The sequence below is a fragment of the Euprymna scolopes genome, chromosome 46 (genome assembly GCF_053919585.1).
Source record: "Euprymna scolopes isolate OS-2025 chromosome 46, ASM5391958v1, whole genome shotgun sequence".
Classification (NCBI taxonomy): Eukaryota; Metazoa; Mollusca; class Cephalopoda; order Sepiida; family Sepiolidae; genus Euprymna; species Euprymna scolopes.
The window spans coordinates 12,479,572-12,492,568 of record NC_136527.1 but is presented as its reverse complement, the minus strand read 5'-3'; the positions used below and the strand labels follow the sequence as shown (position 1 = coordinate 12,492,568).

The following is a 12,997-nucleotide window of genomic DNA, read 5'->3' as shown; positions in this document are numbered from 1 at the left end:
TTTTCGGGTGTTAGTAGTTTTCTAGCACGGTAGAGATATATATAATTCCTATAAATTTGAGTTTTTGTGTATTGATATTCATATTAAAAACCCTTCTCTCTATTTATTCAAAAAGAAAATACAACTTTGTTATACATGGGTCATGGAATTGCATTCATCTGCAAAAGATCTAACTAATTTGCATATTCTTTGGTTATAACTAGTTTATTATATTCAAAACATCACATCAAAACACTAGGGTCTTTGGCCTTTTTTTTTTTAATTTTTATCCGTTCTACAGCATATGTTCTAGATGGCCTCCATTTAGCTTTTGTTTTTTTTGGGGTCACCCTGTATATATATATATATATATATATATATATATACTTGGATATTTGGGGTGGAGAGGGCTCCCGTAAGCCGTGGTGAAGGCAACCTTTCTAGGAGAAGCAAATCTCTGATTTAAAAAACCATGAAGCGGGAGACCAGTATCCACATTAAGCTGGTCTGCAGTTTAACTTGTTGCTGGCTATCTTGCTCTTGCTTGTTGCTGGATCTCAACATTTTGAACCGAGAGAGAGACTTAGCTGTCGTACAAAGCTAAGACTCTGTAACATCATCTGTGTATAGATACTCCCTCAGCCATTTGTCTATTAAAATGGTCCTGTGGCGATGGAAGTCATTTTTGGGCTCATGGACTTTAAGTGTCTAAGGGAGTGGCACTCGTCTGACAAGACGTTGCAACCATCATATACATATATATACTCCTATAAATTCGTTTTTCTTTTGTGTGTGTTGATATTCATATTAAAAACCCTTTTACTATTTATTTAAAAAGAAAATACAATTTTCTTATACATCGCTTGTGGAATTGCATTCACTAGCAAAAAGATCTAGCTAATTTGCATATTCTTTTAAACATTCATTTTAATTAAATTCTCTATTAGTTTTTTTCGGTTTTCTTATGGGATGATCATCTTTAATTAACTATTACGTGTAATTATATTCATGCAGATATTCTACATGATTTATACTTGCGTAATATTTGCGTAAAAAGCTTACAGTAAACACAAAATTGTTTCCATATATATTTATGTATACGTATATATTTTTGTTTAATCTATCTAGTATACCTATAAAAGTGAACGTGTCTGTGTGTGTCTGTGTGTGAACATTTCCCTACGAAATAACTCTGTCAATATTAAGTCTATAGACTCGAAATTCTCTATTAGTTTTTTTTATATGATGGGATGATCATCTTTAGTTAACTATTACGTGTAATTATATTCATGCAGATATTCTACATGATTTATACTTGCGTAATATTTGCGTAAAAAGCTTATAGTAAAACACAAATCTCTTTCTATGTGACCAGATGGTGCACTGGGCAAGGCCGAATAGTCTTGCTGTTGGGTCGGGAAGCGATCAGTTTTCTGGGTGGTCCTTTTGACAGGAGTTCAGGAGATTTCACATTGTTGGATGTAACCGTGAAAATGATGAAGATGGTGATGATGAAGATGATAATGGTGATGATGGAAAAAAAGGAATCTGTGTTCTTAACAGATAATCAAAATGATTCGCGCCCTCTACAAGCTGGATAGTTGAAGGATTTAAGTGGAAATCATAAAAACATTTCCCAGGCAGTGAAAAAAAAAAAATTGGCATTTAAGTTTTATTTGAGGGACCACCAGAGAATCAAGTCAAGTAGGTAGCTGTCAAGTGGTTAGTTAATTTGTAATTGGCCGTGAAACCCCTTTGGAAGGATTTAGTTAACCGATTTTGTTATGTCCCACTTTAGTGATGATAAGAGGTGCAGAGGGAGAGAGGAGGAGGAAGAAGAGAGAAAAAAACGAAAGAGAAACTTTATTTTAAGATAAAGACCGGTTCTCATAAAATCGGACCTTAAAGTCAGTTCTTAGGTGGTCCCCGAATCTTGAGTATCCGACAAAAATGTGTCAATTAAGAGAAGAGAGGATGAGAGCGACAGTTGATAATAAAGCTATAAAATAGCCCGCCCATAGGCGGAGCGGATAGCTATTGTTTTTACTGATATGATAATTCAGTTTCAGAATGGACAGAGGTGAGGGTGCAATAAGCCTGTAGCCCGCTGACAAATTCGTGTGAGCATAAAAAAAACCCGAGAGATTGTTGTCCAGCGATTGGGTGGGGATTGCTGAAGTTCTGGGTGTCATGGAAATACTTGAATCCTTGGAGACGAAACATGACTGTATCTAGCAAAGGGCAAAAGACAAAGGGACAGTTATTGATTGGCTGATAGCCATTTGAAACCCGTAATAAGGAGGCATGATGATCGAAGCAAACCAATTCCAGTATAACGAAAAGCAAAGAAATCTGAACGGCACATACTGCCACATACTTCGGCGACCACCCCCCCACTCTCATTGCATCCTGCCACTGCTTTCTTTCGAAGTTGATATTTTTTTCTTAAGTAGAAATTGATGACGAACAAAGAATTTCGTTAGCAAACAGCGGCTAGCCCCTATAAATATAAGAGCCAGTGAACGTTTGTCGACTTCGTCATATCAGACGGGGGAGCGGGTTTTTGAAAACAAACAAACCGATTTATTGACCTCATTAAAAACTGTCCCGCACAAAATTCTGATTGCTGAATACCTATCGCCGTCACGTCAATCAAAAACGAGCACCTGTTTTTTTTTTTTCACACTTTACTATTTTCCAACTGCGCGTTGTCAAGGTTTTGTTTTTTTTTCACGGGCACCTGTTTTTGTTTTTTTTACACACACCTACAAATACCCGGGCAACGCCGGGTACCCCTCGCTAGTATATTTATATAGGGTATTCAAACCTATGTGAAACTTTATATTTGGGGTTTAGGCAGAGAAAATTGGTGCAAAAATTGTGAAAATTTAAAAAAATGAAATTTACCAGGTGAAGGTCAAACAATGGTATTACAAATACGTATGCATAACATAATAGCTATTTCAATTTGGCAGCTAAAATCTAAATAAAATGTGCGTGTTCACATCAAGTGGTTTCAATATGGGGGATTGATTTACTAGAACTTTGTATTAGAAACTGAGCACCCCTTACAAATAATGATTTTTCTTTTAATATGGTAAATTAGTATCTAATCGATAATCCGTTGAAAAAAAAAAAAATAGAAAAAATATAAATGGAGCGGGTATACATTGGGTCCATTTAATTTAATCCTAAAATAATGTCTTTTTAATTTACTTCACTGGTTGCCATGTTTGTGTATTTTTTTTTTTTTTACAAGGTGATCACCACTTATCAAGGCCCGGAAGCCACTCAGGGATAAGGGTTAATGCATGTACAGTACGTTAGTGTGGGGGTTTAATAAAAATGTCTACTTAAGGGGGCGGTTCATCAGGAATTTGTTTACGTTTGACTTGAAGACATCCAGGTTGTAGTCAGGTGGGAAGCAGGCAGACGGAACGTGTATGCGATAAAGAAATCTACTTTTCTGCGGGCAACACTGCCGCACATTTTTTTATTTCTTTCTTTAGTGTGGTGGGTATGCTGACAACGAATATCAGTTGCATTTTGGCAAATATTTTTTCACCCCCCCCCAAAAAAAAAATTGGGTGTCTATTCCAAAAGCCGTTCTTAACATGGGGAGGTTGGGGGATCGTCTATTCCGAAAGCCATTCTTAACATGGGGAGGTTGGAGGTGTCTATTCCGAAAGTCGTTCTTAACATGGGAAGGTTGGAGGTGTCTATTCCGAAAGCTGTTCTTAACATGGGGAAGTTGGGGAGTGTCTATTCCGAAAGCCGTTCTTAACATGGGAAGGTTGGAGATGTCTATTCTAACAGCCGTTCTTAACACGGGGAGTTTGGGGGGGATGTGTTTATTCCGAAAGCCGTTCTTAACATGGGAAGGTTGGGGGGGGGATCTATTTTGAAAGCTGTTCTTAACATGGGGAGGTTGGAGGTGTCTATTCCGAAAGGCGTTCTTAACATGGGGAGGTTGGAGGTGTTTACACGTATGCACATCACTAATTCCTTGGTTATGAAAAAAAAAAAGGGGAATTTGTTTCCGCTAGGTGGCAGTGTTGGTCGCAGATAAGTAGATTTGTTTATCGCACGTGCATACAAACATGGTGGCCAGTGAATTACAGTGCATAATGCAAGTCTTTATATCTCGAAAACTATTTGTCTCTGCAAAATTTAAATGAGATTTTCTAGGTTTGTATTACTGTACACATAGATTCGAAAAAGTTGTCAAAAAAAATATATAACAAATAAATGTTATCAAAGGCAAGATAAGTTACTTTTCTACGTAACTGGATAATTTTCTAGTGTTTTTATTTAATGTAAAATGTTTAACCAGCTAAAAAAAACATACAGTGTTTACCGATGTATTGGAAAATTGAAAATGGCGCTGAATTTCTCTGGCATGGTAAGTTTGGGAAAAGGAATTAAAAATAAAAAACTAGACAAAATACTGTTAGAAACTCGCTCAATATATGTTACCGTGACATAGGCTGACATATATTAGGTGGGTTTTTAGCAGTATTTTGCATATTTTTTATTTTTAACTTTTTTTTCCCCAAACTTACCGTGTCAAAGAGAGAGTCGGCGCCATTTTCAATTTTCCAATACATCGGTAAACACTATGTTTTTCGAGCTGAATAAACATGTTACATTAAATAAAAACACTGAAAAACTTATCCAGTTAGGTAGAAAAGTAACTTATCTTGCCTTTGATAACATTTATTTGTTATATATATATATATTTTTTTACAACTTTTTCGAATCTATGTGTATAGTAATACAAACCCGATTTTCTTATTCAGCATAGTCGAAAACCTTCATAAGTCGTCATTTTAAAGAAAATTGTAGAGAAGGACCGAGTTTGTATTAATGTACACATAGATTCGAAAAAGTTGTCCAAAAACAAATATATAACAAATAAATATTACCAAAGGCAAGATAAGTTACTTTTCTACCTAACTGGATAATTTTTTAGTGTTTTTATTAAATGTAAAATGTTTATTCAGCTTGAAAAACATACAGTGTTTACCGATGTATTGGAAAATTACAATTGGCGCCAGACTCTCTGTTGAACACGATAAGGTTAGGAAAATGAGTTAAAACTAAATAACTATACAAAATACTGTTCGAAACTCGCTCAATATATGTTACCGTGACATAGGCTGACATCTTTTTCGGTAGTGTTTTTGTATATTTTTTTAGTTTTAACTTATTTTCCCAAACTTGTAATTTTGAAATACATCGGTAAACACTATGTTTTTCGAGCTGAATAAACATGTTACATTGAATAAAAACAGTAAAAAATAATCCAGTTAGGTAGAAAAGTAACTTATCTTGCCTTTGATTTGGGTACTATTACAGTTTAATCAAGACATTAAAAAATGAAAATATCGAAAAGGTTATATTGTACGTATCCTATTGAACTGAAGATCTCCGAAAAAATTTTCACTTAATTTGACAGAGTATTTTGGGGTTTTTTTGTTTTTTTTTACAGCGGAAAAACACGGTTGTCTTCAAGTCTAACGTAAAATAGGTTCTTGATGAGCCGTCCCGTCCCACTTGTTAACAAATTTACTGAATTTCCATTACTAACGATTACTATATTATCCAATTTCTACTGTACACTCTTTAACCCTTATCCTCGAGTGGCCTCTTGGCCTTGATAAGTGGTGATGCCTACGTAAAAAAAAACAAAAAAAACGTTTTTATGACAACACGTTGAAGGTAGACATCTTGGAATTTTTTTTAATTTTTGTTTGGATTTTTAGAACACGTTAGGGGGAGATAACTCGGTTTAAAGCGCCTACACTTCCTCCCCATCTTTAATAATAGCTTTTCTTCCTAAAAATCGAACCTTTTGCTCGGTATCGTAATAAATTGCTTTTTCGCTGTTAATAAAAAAATAAAAAATAAAAAAAAATACTTAATGAAATTTTTTTCCGGTGAACTTCATTCCATAACGGATACGTACATTATAAACTTTTTTCGATATTTACATTTTTAATGTCTTGATTAAACTGTACAAGTACCTATAGTTGTTTTTTTGAAAACTTTTTCGAAACTGTGTATTGTAATACAAACCCGGTGGACCTAATGTAAAAATTGGTACTCCTGCAGTATTTTACCCACCGATTTCACGATCTTAGCCGAGCGTTGACGAACGCTTTCGGCGTTAACGCCGACGAAAGCCGAGAATTCGGAGCTACGGTGCAAGAACGCTAAAAGTATGTGAATAGCAACAACATTACAAGGAAAAGATATTACACACACACACAACAAAATGGATAAAATTAATACAAAAAATTTGGATAAAATAAATCACAAACACTTACCGTAAGTTTTTTTAAAGTAGAATAAATTTATTTTGTTGAATATTTTTTTTTTGGTTCATTTTGTTTTCCGATAGCTTTTTTTTTTGGGGGGGGGGGGGTAAGCAACAGTAATAAACACTTCAATGTTTTTTTTTGTTTGTTTTTAACAAAACGTTATTAAACAGTAACAACAATGTTTTTTTTTTTTTTTCAGTAATGTTTGTAAGGGGGGGGGGACAACAATTACTGTTTATCTTTAGTTCCGACTGGAAGATTTTCTACTGACTGTAGAGAGGCAAAGTAGGGAGCAAAGGGTTTTCAGAGGATGTGGCTCCTTCCCAAACCGGGTAGCCTTCCGCGATTTGATTTATTATGGAGACAAAAGGGTTGTGTCCAAATTTTTGTCTCCACATAAATTCGCATAAATATGTTTCCAACAGCTCCCGGTTTTTTTTTTTTTATCGCTAAATTAAATAGCAGAAATGAAAGGCTGTGTATTTTTACTTTGAACAATAAAATAACTGAAATGAAACGCTATGTGTGTAATTTCAATGAAAATTATTCGTCTGCTGTGCGTTCGTTTGAAGCGCCCTGATTGGCTGATAGAGTATCGTACCGCTCGCCATGTTCCGGCGTTTTCCGACGGATGTCGATCAACGCTCGGCTAAGATCGTGAAATCGGTGGGTAAAATACTGCAGGAGTACCTAAAAATTTACCGAATTTTCTTAATTTTGGGATATATTACTATCCTCGACATGACAAGATTTAAAAAAAAAAAATAAACTATCAATTTTCATCTAAAAACAAAAAAAAAAAAATACTTTCGACGAAACACTTGTTACAAAACGCTAGCTGATAACATCCGGTTTGCCGAGCATGCGCAGTAATCGTTTCCGGTAACGGTTCCTCGTCTCTTACTAACACTATGGCGGTTAATTGTAAAAAAGAAAAACAAAAAACAAAACAAAAAAGTAAAAAGTGGAATTTATAAAAATCATTTTTTAGAAAATTATCTCTATAAATCGCATTTTTAACTTAAATATTATCCATGTTAAAATTAACAGTTTTGCTTTTTGCAAGTTTCTTCGTAAACCAAACCACAGACAATATCAATAAAACTTGCAAACATACTTGAAAATAGACTTTATCTTATTGACTTAAAAGTTTAAAGCATTATTTTTTCATGGCAAAAATCGATCCAATAACTTCGTAAATTAGTAAAATACGGTTTACTAATTTATTACACATTGATTTTAATATTAAAAGCTAACTTTAACTAAATGAACTAACTACAGTGCCTTACTTTTTCTGTTTTCGTTTTCAGCGATATATTTTCTGGGTGTCGGTATACCATAGACTCTTGTGGCGGTTAAAAGCTTGGTGAGAAATTACGTACCTGTTCCTAGGCTCGAACTTGAGCCAGTTGGTTTAAAAAAAAAAATCAAAACAACGTTGTTACGTGACGAGCTACCACCTATTCGGGGGTTCGTTTCCTTCCGTTACGTTTAAAAAAAAAAACAACAACAAAAAAAGAGATCTGTTTATTCATTTGACACATGCGCAGTCGATGACTTCCGGTTATGCGTGTCCCTTCATAAACGCTAGTTGAAACACTTCCGGGTTGGGGATCCTGCCTCACAAAACGCTGAAACAGTTGAAAACAGAAAGAAATGCGGAAAAAAAAACAAGTTGTGTTTTTTCTATTTTAAATCCGGTCGCGGTATTTTTTTAGATTAGGTCCACCTCCACAATTTTCTTTTAAATGACAACTTGAATAGGTTTTCGACTATGCTGACTACGAAAATTGCATTGAAATTTTGGAGAAATAGTTATCGAGATATAAAAAGTTGTATTATGCATTGTATTCTTTGGCGGCCATCTTTTTTACGCGCGTGCAATGTCAGTCATAGATGAGTAGATTTGTTTATGTCGCGCGCACGTGCGTAAAAAAGATGGCCGCCAAAGAATACAATGCATAATACAACTTTTTATATCTCGATAACTACTTATTTCTGCAAAATTTCAATGCGATTTTCGTATTCAGCATAGTCGAAAACCCCTACAAGTCATCATTTAAAAGAAAATTGTTGAGGTGGATCTAATCTGAAAATTTACCCCGGTCGCTTATTATTTATTGCTTCCAAATAACTTCATTTTTATTTCGTACTTATATAGATCAGCCCCCATGGCTGACGATTTGTACAATGCAGTAGAATCCGGGGTATTTTTTTTTTTAGATTAGGTCCACCGCGTCCACCCACCTTCACAATTTTCTTTTAAATGACGACTTTTATAGGTTTTAGACTCTGCTGAATACGGAAATTGCATTGAAATTTTGCAGAAATAAGTAGTTATTTTCGCATTCAGCATGGCCGAAAACCATTAAAAGTCATCATTTAAAAGAAAATTATGGAGGTGCACCTAACGACACAAAATTAAACTCGGATTTCTAGACGGAAAACGAAATAACAGGTTTTTTTTTTCTTTTTTTATTATATATATATTATATATATATATATATATATATATATATATATATATATATATATATATATATATATGTATATTTGTATTTTTGTTTTGTTTTTGTTTTTTAGTTTCTTTTTTTCGGTAAAACTTGCGGAGAATGCGCTGTTTTACGGTTGTTGTAAAAATGGAACGGAAATTTAAAGTTCGCTTCGTTTTAATCTTTTATTATTATTATTATTATTATTATTATTATTATTATTATTATTATTGTTGTTGTTGTGCCACAAAAAAAAAACGAACGTAATCGAAAGAATAACATTCAACAATCGTACTTTTTATATTTATATATAAAAAAATGGTTCTTCTACATTTATCGCCGAAATTGGAGGCCATTTTATTTCACGCACCTGCTGTCCAAATTCAAGGGAGAAATCAGTATTTTAAACTATGGCCGAAGCATGAAATAAATAACAAAAAATTAAACTTCCGGAAAGAACTATGAAATAAAGTGGAAGAAAACATATATCCGTAATTTTTTACTTGAAAATTTTTCGATTTAATTAATGGGTGCAAGTGCAGAGAGTGATCCACTGATCCGCCGCGCTATTTTTTAAATCGTATTTTCAAGTTTAATTAAAGTTTTATGATATGTTATTTTTGAATTTAGGAAAACTCGTCCCGGGAAAACTCGTCTCCGGAAAACTCGTCTCCGGAAAACTCGTCTTTGTATGAACATAATAAACGCTTTAAAATAAGTTAAATCACTAAGAACTTAGCCAGTTAGGTAGAAAACGGACACTTAGAAAATCGATTTTATTTAAAAAAAAAAAAAAAAAAAAAAAACATTAAACAAGTAAAAATATTTTTAAAAAAATATTATGGGGGGGGGCTATAGTTTATTTTAAAAAACAATATCTCCTTCAAGAACGATCATAAAATGTGTTTTCAATCGATATTTATTCAATAAGGGACCAGTTTTCCTACCGAGACGAGTTTTCCCGAGACGAGTTTTCCCGGCACCGTTATTTTTATTCAATTGTAAGGTTGAGGTAGAATAGGTACAAAACACCCTCCTCTCCCCATGTTAAGAATGGTTTTTTAAATAATAACATTATTTCAGCACGGATCACTCTCTGCACTAGTACCAATTAATGAGGGAAAGTTTTTCATGAAACATTTTTTTTTATTATTAAAAACAGAAAATGGAAATAACATATTCATAATTGTCTAAACTGGACGAGCCGGCATTTGAAAGCCAAAACATTTATTGTATAAAAATATAATTGGAAAAACATTTATCGAAAAGTTTGCGTAAGAAAATATAATTTTAATAAAACAATTTTGTAAATGAAAGCAACATTGGATTTTTATGAAATAGTTTTTGTTTGTTTATTTTTTGTTTTGTGTGTGTGTTTTTTTTTTTGTTTTGTTTTGTTTTTTTGGTTTTTTTTTCAAACAAATAATTTTATACATTTTTTTGAATTAAAGCAACTGTGAAGGATCAATATAATAAATGTTAATCTTAGGTAAATTTATTCTTTCCCTTTCCGGAAGCAATCGTTCGCCAGTTTAATTTTTTTTTTTTTGTTATTTACTTCATGCTTCGGCCATAGTATACAATATAATGATTTCTCCCCTGGATTTAGACAGCAGGTTTGATTGAAATAAAATGGCGTCTCCAATTTCGGCAATAAAGTGTAGAAGCACCGAAAATTTTTATGAAAAAAGTAAATAAATAAAGTGAAAGACGTATATATCCGTAATTGATTAATTGAAAATGTTTCGATTTAATTAATGAAAACGGGAAAGTTTTTCACGAAACATATTTTTTTTTAATTAAAAACAGAAAATGAAAATGACATATTCATAATTGCTTAACCTGGACGAGCGCCATTTGAAAAGCCAAACATTTATTGTATAAAAATTTATCAAAATATAATTGGAAAAACATTTATCGAAATGTTTGCGTAAGAAAATATAATTTTAATAAAACAATCATGTAATGAAAGCAACATTGGATTTTTATGAAATATATTTTTTTTTTCATACAAATAAATAGTTTTAAACATTAAATAACGTAATAAATGTTAATTTTAGGTTAATTTATTCTTTCCGGAAGCGATCGTTCTCCAGCTTGATTTTTTTGTTATTTATTTCATGCTTCGACCATAGTTTAAAATAATGATTTCTCCCTAGCATTTAAACTGCAGGTGCGCGAAATAAAATGGCGTCTCCAGTTTCGGCGATAACATGTAGAAGTACAAAAAAGAAAGATTTTTGGTATTTTTTTACGACCTGTCCCAGTATAAACACCCCCAACCTCCCCATGTTAAGAACGGCTTTCGGAATAAACACCCCCAACACACCCCAACAGTTTTCACCGTCTCGAGTTGCGTTCCTCACCAGTGTACGTTTTGCTTTCTTTACAATGATAATAAAGACGCCATTATGCAAAAGCTGATCGATCGTTCTGTCTTTTCTAATCCATTGACATCCTCAATAAGATAATGACACATGGTGGCAGTGGTGGGATGGAAAGATGTCCAAGTAAGATGTAGAAAGGAATAAGAAGCGGAAAGTTATTTGCAGAAACAGATAAGTAACTTTATTATTCAAATTCTAATTTATATGTACGTCATGTGGACGAAAACAAAAATATCAGAAGCGGGCATGGAAGAAACAAAGAGACTAGTGGCGCCCCTATGTATGGAAGATGATTTAGCGGAATTGGAAGTTGTTTAAACTGAAATGGTATAACTACACCATTATTACATGTTTGACGAAACAGTCATTACAATATCAGAGGGAACTTTTGCTTCATACGTTGGGAGACGATGCATTGAAAGTTTACTATGGGTTTCAATTTTCAACACCCGAGAATGAAAGAACACCCACTGAAATTATTCAGGCATTTGATAAATATGCTATTGGGGAAACAAATGAAACCTACGAGCTTTACATATTTCATTCTAGAAAGCAAGGAGAATCAGAAACTCTGGAATCCTTCATTACGGCAATTCGGACGTTGATAAAAACGTGTAATTTTTGCAACAATTGCGTTTCATCAGTACTCAGACATCAGGTAGTACTGGGAATACACAACCCCCACACACAAGCTGAGTTATTGAAAATAAGACAGTTAGACTTACAAAAATGTATTGACATCAGTAAGCTGTCCAGAATCCTAAGGCCTGAAGGAATGAACAGGGTTGATTTTAAACCCAGGAGAAAGACACCGGCACAATCTGGGCGTGTATATTGCGGCATGGAGTTATGTCCTGCATTTGGTAAAACCTGTTATAAAAATGTAAGGAAAAAAAACACTTTGCCTTGAAATCAAGGAAAAAGAAGGTGCAGACTGTCAAAACCCAACATTATGACAGACTATTGTAGAGGACTAAAAATTAGAGGACACCGGGGAGGAGTAATGTGCCCCTGCTTTAAGGCTGATTGTTTTTTCCCTTTGGTCACGGGCATACGTGTTGCCTTTTCCCTCTCAAGAAGAGGAGAACCTTCGTTCCACCACGAGGTGAGCTCTGAGAACTTTTTCCACCAGTCGGTGAGTCTTATCGAACTGTCACTATTGTATTGTGTTTTATTGTTGTTTAAATGTTTGTCAGTGTATAATAAATGTGTAAACGTAATTGGGCAATTGTGTTTATTCATATATTTTTTGTTTAGTCAAAACTAACAAATTGGTGACTCCGAGAAAATATATATGTCACATACATACATAATAATAAGTTCTGTTAAAAAAAAAAGTAAAATAATATTTTTATGAACAATAAGAAAAAGTTAGGATGTAAATTTTATTTCTAGAATTCTAATTATTATTCCCTAAATAAAAATTCGTAGGGTAGTGTGATTAAGATAGCAACACAATATTTTTTACATGGACATGTAGACAGTGTAACAATTAAGGAAAGGGTTTTTTGCCATCTTTACTGCAGATTCCATCTTACCATTTACCTTGCTATTGTATGGTTAACAAAGCAGATGATCTTCTGGTGATTGGGAAGGGTAAACGATGGAAGAAGCCACTGAAACCATTGTATTCTGGAGATGTAGTACAGATGAAACCACATATAAATGGTCAAAAAGAGTGGAGGAAAGCAGTGGTAGGGCAGAGACTGGATGAGCGATCATACCATATAAAAGTGAATGGAGAATTATATCGACGGAATAGAGTAGATTTGAAGAAAACTGCTGAGACACCCCCACTCACATCAGTAATACACCA

The 12,997-nt window shown here is 33.8% G+C and overlaps 1 protein-coding gene across 2 annotated transcripts in view; it reads right to left on the bottom strand.

The window, feature by feature from the left end:
* Window positions 1-7,842, bottom strand: part of LOC145271211 (ubiquitin carboxyl-terminal hydrolase 48-like) — a 203,116-nt gene extending 195,274 nt beyond the window's left edge. Inside the window, exon 1 of one of the 2 annotated variants that reach the window (XM_080126775.1) lies at window positions 7,685-7,842. The gene's annotated coding sequence lies outside the window, so the exon portion shown is untranslated. The remainder of the gene's footprint in view (window positions 1-7,684) is intronic. The other variant, XM_080126774.1, reaches the window with a different exon arrangement.
* Between the last annotated feature and the right edge of the window lie 5,155 nt (window positions 7,843-12,997).